This window comes from Triturus cristatus, chromosome 7, assembly GCF_964204655.1.
Source record: "Triturus cristatus chromosome 7, aTriCri1.1, whole genome shotgun sequence".
Classification (NCBI taxonomy): Eukaryota; Metazoa; Chordata; class Amphibia; order Caudata; family Salamandridae; genus Triturus; species Triturus cristatus.
Genome location: NC_140590.1, coordinates 1,769,453,691 through 1,769,461,460, shown reverse-complemented (window position 1 = coordinate 1,769,461,460; position 7,770 = coordinate 1,769,453,691). Strand labels below are relative to the sequence as shown.

The 7,770-nt window shown below is 43.8% G+C and overlaps 1 pseudogene across 1 annotated transcript in view; it reads left to right on the top strand.

The window, feature by feature from the left end:
• The first annotated feature begins 3,326 nt into the window (after window positions 1-3,326).
• LOC146813033 (killer cell lectin-like receptor subfamily B member 1B allele C) overlaps window positions 3,327-7,770 on the top strand; it is a 70,177-nt pseudogene continuing 65,733 nt past the window's right edge. Inside the window, exon 1 of the transcript XR_014966188.1 lies at window positions 3,327-3,612. The product of XR_014966188.1 is annotated as a killer cell lectin-like receptor subfamily B member 1B allele C (transcript). The remainder of the gene's footprint in view (window positions 3,613-7,770) is intronic.

The following is a 7,770-nucleotide window of genomic DNA, read 5'->3' as shown; positions in this document are numbered from 1 at the left end:
CACAAAGCAGACAGGCTTAACTTAGAGAAAATGCATAAAGCATTTAGAAGAACCAAAACTAATAAAAGGTGAGCAACATAACAAAATAAAAAGCCCACTCCAATTTAAAGAACTGGAGAAAAATGTAATCAGCTAAATGACACCAAAAATCTAATAAGTTAAACCAGAGATATACATTTTTAAAGATTTAAGTGAAAATAGTGATGGAAAGTACAGAGTGTCAATGGTAGTCAAAGCCACGGTAGAATAGCACCTAGGCATGATTTGAGGTTGACCGCAATGGAGCACAGGTCAGATACACCAAGTAGATTTGCTCTGCTAGGGCCTGGAAATAGGGAAGATCATAACAATGTCCAAGTCTCCATCTGAAAAGAGACTTTGTTGTTTTTCTGAAGAAAGAATTTCTCCACTCAGGACAAACCTGGAATTCAATCTGATGCGGTTGAACTGTGACAAGGATACTTTCATGGTAGGTCCCCTTGCAGCTCTGGAGCTGTGAAGTTAAAGTTATGAAAAAGTTCTCAAACTTCTTTTCATTCCCGAACAAACACAGGAAAACACTTCCATGGTCCTCAGGACCTTGAGGGAGCACTTAGAGACTCTCTGGGTGTCAAGCAACGGGCAACAGCAAAGGTTAGGCCAGTGGTAACTGGTCTGATGGGATTCTTCACAGGAATGTCATGTTCAGCTTTGTTATGTTCTATGTATCTGGAGCCACCAAGGGGATCAGCCTTCTATTACTTGGAGATCTTTCTGTCATAGGATTTCAATTGGAATGGAGTCCAACCTCCTCAGGTCCCTCTCACAGGTCACAGATGCCATGTGCAGCAGGTTCAGTCCGCCTGGTATCCTTCCATAGGTCCAGCAGTGTTTGGCGGAAGGATGGGTGAGGGTCCAGCTTAGTAGGGTTCATAGGCTGGTGAGTAGGGGATGCTCTAAGGCACTCAAAGTTCCTCAATGGAGTAAAGATGCCCAGGTCCTGACATACCTATGTTTGCAGAAGTTCCTGTTTTCTTTAATGCAAAAAGGCCTAAATCGGAATGTGCCAGGACAAATCCTGGATGTTGAAGGTCTTTGGCCTCTGAGACTGGTGTTGTAAGTGCGGAGGGTCCTATGGTAATCCTAGTGTCCTCCCACATCTAACACTAAAATCCATTTTGCAGCATGCGCTGTAGCCACAACAAACTCACCTTGCCTGCTCATCCCTCAGTGAGGTGGGGTTTGTACTACTGATATGGACTAGAGGAACAAAAGAACTGGAAAATACAATAATAGGTAACCATGTCTTCATCAGTTTAAATTAAATTCATTATGTCTTGGTATTTTTATTCTTTCAGATAGTTTCAGATTTAAGCATTGCATTTTAATATTCCACATAGTTCCCAAAAACATGTAATCAGGTTCCTTTAATACAATTGTGAGGAGAAGTCTCTTTTTGCATGATCACTCCCATTTTGTGCTGAAATTTTTTGTAGGGTTTTAGACTCTGCACATGTGCAGGATGCATGGTATTTAAAAAGTAAGACATGTATATTTTATGTTTTACGTTTCCTGGATGCGAAAAACCTCCAAAGTCATTTTACACTGTGGCAAGGCTAGCTCGCCCATAGGAAAATACTGGGTTTCACTATAAAAAACTTATAATGCTTAACTTCAGTTTGGGAGTAGCTACAAAAATGGCTGATGGACTCCTTTTAATAGTAATTTAAAACCCAATGTAATGGTTAAGTTAGATATTATTTGACTATTTTAAAAGTGACACTTTTAGAAAGTTATAATTTTTCTGACTAAGTCCAAAAAGTTTTTTCTGCCAAGTCACTTGACTGTTGATGGCTCCCCTGTGGTGAGACGTGGATTGAGCCCAGACAGTGGGCAAAGGGCTTAGGTGTGGAGATGAATGATTCTTCCTTCAGCAGGATTTCCAGGGGGCTGTGCCCAGCCTCTTCCTGAGCTTTAAGGAATACGAACCGTTTCACTGGAAAATGTAGCTTATAGCTGAGATGCCCTCCCTTTTGTCTCGCTAGTATTCTGGGCTACAAGCATAGTGGGGGAGGGGGAGCTGCCCCAGAACTGGTATAGAGTGATCACAAGAAAGGTTTTCCTATTATCATGAACACACCTCTGGGTGAGCACAAGGAGCTCGGCACAGGGGAAGAAATGTTCTGCCACATTGGATTTAGGTAGAGAGAGGTACTGTTGGATAGTTTATAGTAGAACACACAGAAAACAGGAAGTGCTGAAAAAGTGGGTAGGCTAACCCTAAGCCTATTGGCCACAGCTTTCCCCTTTGCCCACTGAAGGGGCTTCATCTGGACTAACGCTAGTAAGTATACTATTGAGATGAGCTCTCTGCGCGCACAGATTTGAGACCTCGTCGACCACTGCAATGGGACCCCACTCTTCAACAATCAGCTATTGGCAAGCCCAGCTTCAGATCCAGCTTGCAGCCTGAAATGCCGACAACTCGTCAATGACCTCTTTTTCTCCATAAAAGTTTATAATTCTGAAGATAAACTTTCTACTCAATGCATCTGGTCCCTGTATCCATTGTGGCCAGCCTTAATTTCTGACTCTGGCCCTGTCCAGCACGACCAGACAAACGCTGTTGGTGCTTTGTGCATTTTGGTGCTCTTTTTAACTCACATTTTAAAAAAAAGTATATGTCTGATTCTACTTACTAGATTTTGGTCATTTTTCAGTTTTTTCTAATTGGTTCATAATTTTTATACATTGTATTTTCACTTCATTGCTGTTTGAGGGCTGCATAAATACTCCACATATTGCTTCTAAGTCAAGGATGACGGCTGTGTGCCAGGCTACCAGAGGGTTAGGCATGGGTTTATTTAGTGACTTTAGTGGCTCACCCTGACAAGAATTGGGACAATTATTTGAGGTGGGTTCAACTTCTCATCCACCTGAACTAATACTCCTGTTTCTTACTCCACCTAACTTGAACACAACCTCGACGTTACTCACAACGTAGTGCTTATCTCCACTCACTGTGAACCCTCACGGTATAAAAGTGGGTCTTGTGTAGCCAAAGAACTCAACCTTCAGGTATTCCATATTAAGGTGGAAAGGACAGAGGCATGGGCACGCGTTTACAGCTGGCCCCATTTTAAAACATATTTCAGGTTTGAAACTTCCATCGCTTCCTGTTCAGGGGCTTGTGGGCAGCACTACTCCGTCCAACGACTTCTGTCTGAGGGCTGGTGGTTTTTGGTTCCTGTGCAAGGTGTGGACAGCAGTGACACGGCCCAGCAGCACTGAGAGCTTTCACTCGAGACTCAAACCCTCTGGCAGAACCCAGGTTTAGAAGTTTATCAATGGAGGGTGAGGAGGGAAACACAGCTCGACAGCTTAAGGGAAGAAGTAAACCAGAGGACGAGGAAGGATACACAGCTCTGCAGTTCAAGGGGAGAAGGACACCAGAGGACGAGGAGGGATACACAGCTCTGCAGCTCAAGGGGAGGAGGACGCCAGAGGACGAGGAGGGATACACAGCTCTGCAGTTCCAGGGGAGAAGGAGGCCAGAGGACGAAGATGGATACTCAGCTCTGCATTTCAATGACAGGAGAAAACCAGAGGACAGCCATGAAGATGGACTGAGAGGTTAGAAGTCCCTTTACTTGTATTACCTTTGCCTTTCTTGCTTTTCTCTGCACCATTTTACATATTGTGCCTCTTACCAGGACAGTCAATCCATGCCTTTCACTTGGAGGGCCCACAGAAGGGCTGTGGATGGATATTCTGACCAGTGGGTTAATCTTATTGCAGGCACTTCAACAGAAGGACAAGATAAAGAGTGTATTATGGTTGTCATCAAGATTGAGTTTACATAGCACTTGGGGCTATCTATCTTTTAATACACTGTTTACTTCTTGTTTAAAACCTAATAGGTGGGGAAATTATATCAGCATTCTAGGTCTCCAGTGGACTCCATCTCCAGATCACATTTTCAAGCATTTAAGAGGCCAGTTGTGAGTACCCCAGCCCAATTAAAGCTGCGTCGAAACCTCAGTCTGTGTCAATATTTTGTGAATACAGAGACGTTCAATGGCAACCTCATCACCAAGTTCTTCTTTAATGTAGAGTGATTCTGGGCCCTGCCAAGGTGAGGGGCACACTCAGCATGTAGGTCCTTGTCGGCTGAAAAATCCATTCAAAGGTTAAAGGTCAATACACTGGGTAAAATGGAAGTTCAAGACTAATGTGGTGCTTGGGATTGCAGCCTACCCCTTTTCAGTCCTCTCTGCTCAGGGCTAGAACAGAGGGTGCTTGGCATCCTGAGTTTTCAGCTTGCCTCCTGTTTTCTTTATTATATATGAATACCCAGGTAGGGGGCTTCTTTGTGTTCAGAAATTGTTCATGTTAACACAGTTTGTACCGCCACTGTTTCGAGTAATGGTAAATCAATAGGGAAATAAAACAGCCAATCAAGAAAGGCTCAAAAGAATAGTGAAACTATCAGATTATCATCATAAAACTGGGACAATGAGGAAAATCAGAGGAAAGGAACAGCATCTCTAACTAATATCTGCACACTGGAGTAACGTGTGTTTTCTACCAGTGTCTCTTCCAGCGCTTGGATTCCCCACAACATTTCCCTTCACTCAGCATGTCCAGGTCAAGAAGCAGGCAAGGTTTGACTGCCACAGGATCTGGACTCTTGGGTTCTCTTGTTGCAGTAAAGTTGATTCAAAAGAGTTGAGAGTTGGAGATAAAGGCCTCTCCATACACAGAGGCTTGAAACACAGGCCACTCTCACCACACCTGCGTGATTGCCCTCAGGATTGTCTCCACATTGACCGGATGCTGTCTACTCGCCCCTCCTCTTCATGTCCTATCTACCATCGCCTAGAAGGTTGTGACCCCTTCATTTTATCCTGTTTGAACAGAAAGGAGGTTAGCAGTTTCAGCTCACCCTGCACTGCTTCCAGTGCTCCAGGAATCTACAAGTCCCCATAAACACATCCTATCTGGGAGGGAAAGGCAGGAAACAAGTTCAGGGTTGTTCTGTGAAATTCATGCTCCATTGAAGAGCTGTTGGCCTGCGCACATGGTCCCACATTCAAGCTGCATGCCAACTCTCCATGCAGCCTGATACAATGCTGTTCAGGTGTTCAAAACAGGAGGCTACATTATGTGATAGGGCTGATGATTGTTTCCATCTTTATGAATGGTTCAAGTACTATTCCCACAATATTCCCAGGAAATCTTAGACATCTTGCTTGTCAAAGGGAGTGAGAGACTGGGAAAGGTCACGTTCCTAAAAGAATACACTAAAGTGAGGCATCGACTGCTTGATTTAATCTCAGCCACTGGTAATTACTTGGGGCTGCATCACAGTCCATCATTATTTTGACCCCCCATGAAACCATTGTTTGGACACAGCCATATGCAAGTCACTCTTGACCCTGCTCCAATTGGGACACTCCAGCCCAACTGCCAAGCCAGGTCCTCCCTGAACCAGAAACCAGACACAAGCAACGCAGGGCCGGTTTCACTGTAATTATGGGCTCATCAGCCGGGTATATAATAGGTTTGGCTTTGGCAATTCTTGTTTAGTTCTGTTATGGTTTAGGCAAAACATTTGTTGTTGGGACAGCAGGGCCATCATCAATCTAAAGAAAATCATCTGCTAAAGCCAAAGATATTGCTTTAGTTTCAAATAAGCCCCCTTTGTCACAGTAGTCCCTGATGCTTAACCCCTTCCCCGCTCATGACGGAACCGTTCCGTCATGAGCCACGGTTGCTGTGTGCTCATGACGGAACGGTTCCGTCATGACAATCCTGTTGGCGGCCGCTCCGCCTGCGCGGCGCTGTTTCCCCGCCTGTGCGGGGCGACAACGCAAATGGGCGGAGTCATGACGGAACCGTTCCGTCATGAGCACAGCTCAACTGTGGCTCATGACGGAGCGGCTCCGTCATGAGCACAGGCCCACCGCGCTGCCCCCCTGCCCCCCCCAGCGCTGCAGCGGAATGTCCGCAGCAGCGAAGGGGTTAAGGGAACTACTTTGTGTGTAGTCTCCTCATTGTGAAAGAGCAGCACACTGCCACTCAGAGTGAAATCAGCCCGTGGCTGAGGCGCGCTAACACCCGCCTCACGGTGCAGGCTGCAGTAGCTGGAAGACAAATGTGATTGACACAGCAACAGACTAATGGTGGAAGTCTGGCAGAAAACCCATACTACTCACTATGTTATACATATAATTGTGAAATTAATGCGTCTTGGCTAACTGCAAATCCCAAAAGCCAATCGGTCAGGTGTTGGCTGGCAGCCTATTTTAATGCTTTTTGGAATATTTTTGTAAAACATTCTTGTAAGTAGATAGACACGCTTACAAAGACAGATAACTCTTGAGGCTTGCATAGGCAGGTAGACTGAGAGGCTTGCAAAGATAGATAGATAGATAGATAGATAGATAGATAGATAGATAGATAGATAGATAGATAGATAGATAGATAGATAGATAGATAGATAGATAGATAGATAGATAGATAGATAGATAGATAGATAGATAGATAGATAGATAGATAGATAGATAGATAGATAGATTATACAGACAATATAACAATGTACAAGAGAGTTATAATCAAACTACTAAAGCCCCCAAGTAGGACATACAGACTAATGTGGTTTACAAATATAGCTGTAGTCGTGAATTAAAAGACACACTAGCATGACGTTCAGGAGTGCACTTGGAGGTGCACTTCATTGTGCACATACTAACAAAATGACAACTTTGTGAAAACAGTTCAAATGGACACAATTTGATACACTGTGAAACAGAGGAGTCAGGAACTGATACAGCTGGAAGGTGCCCTGTGCTCACCATGGAAGAGCTGGTAAATACTGTCCCGCTATCGTATTAGGCTGTGAACACAAAGTCGACGTGTGCGATTGTGCGTTGCTTCCCTGTTGTGCCCATCTGGCCCCCCTGCCTCCCCCTCATGGGACAGTCTTACCCTTACCTTACCTCAATCCCCCCCCAGCCCCTATTTCAGCGGGGGGGATGATACGCTCACTGGACTATCCCTCCTTTTTGAGGGGACGAGGCATTCCTACGCTGCAGTTTGTTTTACTTTTACATGTTTGATGTCAGACCAGTGCCCTGATGGTGCACACTTTCACAATTGTATGTGCAGTAACATCTGCAAAATGTGAATAAAGAAATTTTGAAACAAAAATACAAAGTCAACACCGAAGTAATAAAGCAAAAACTAAAAAAACGGCACTGACGAGAACTGACATGTGTATGGATGTTCTCGTGGTCAAAGAGCAAATTGAGGTAAAGTGAAAATATCCGGTGTCTGAAGTGGGCTCAGCCCTGCCCCGTGCTGTGTGCTGTAGAGAGCAGAAGCAAAATGGGAATGAAACACTGATAGACCAATAGATTCAACCAGCTGATTTAAAACCTCTTTAAATTAATATATTATACATATTTTTTTAATCAAAAGGTCTTGGCTAATGCCAGACCGAAGCAGAGCCTCATATCTACTTAATTTGGGTGATTTCACAGATATTCGTCAGAATCTGCTTCTTCTGGTTGTTGCGAAGGATTGCACCCGGTAGTACTACAGAGAGATAAATAGATATGTATTTATTGTATGATTAATTAAAAACATTACAAACTAACTTTCATCAATACAAATAAAGATTACACATTTTGCAAATGATTAAAAAGACAAAACGTGCTTTTAATTTAGATTTAACTCCTTGAGACATATCCTAATAGTACACCCGATCATTACACAGATGGTTAAATA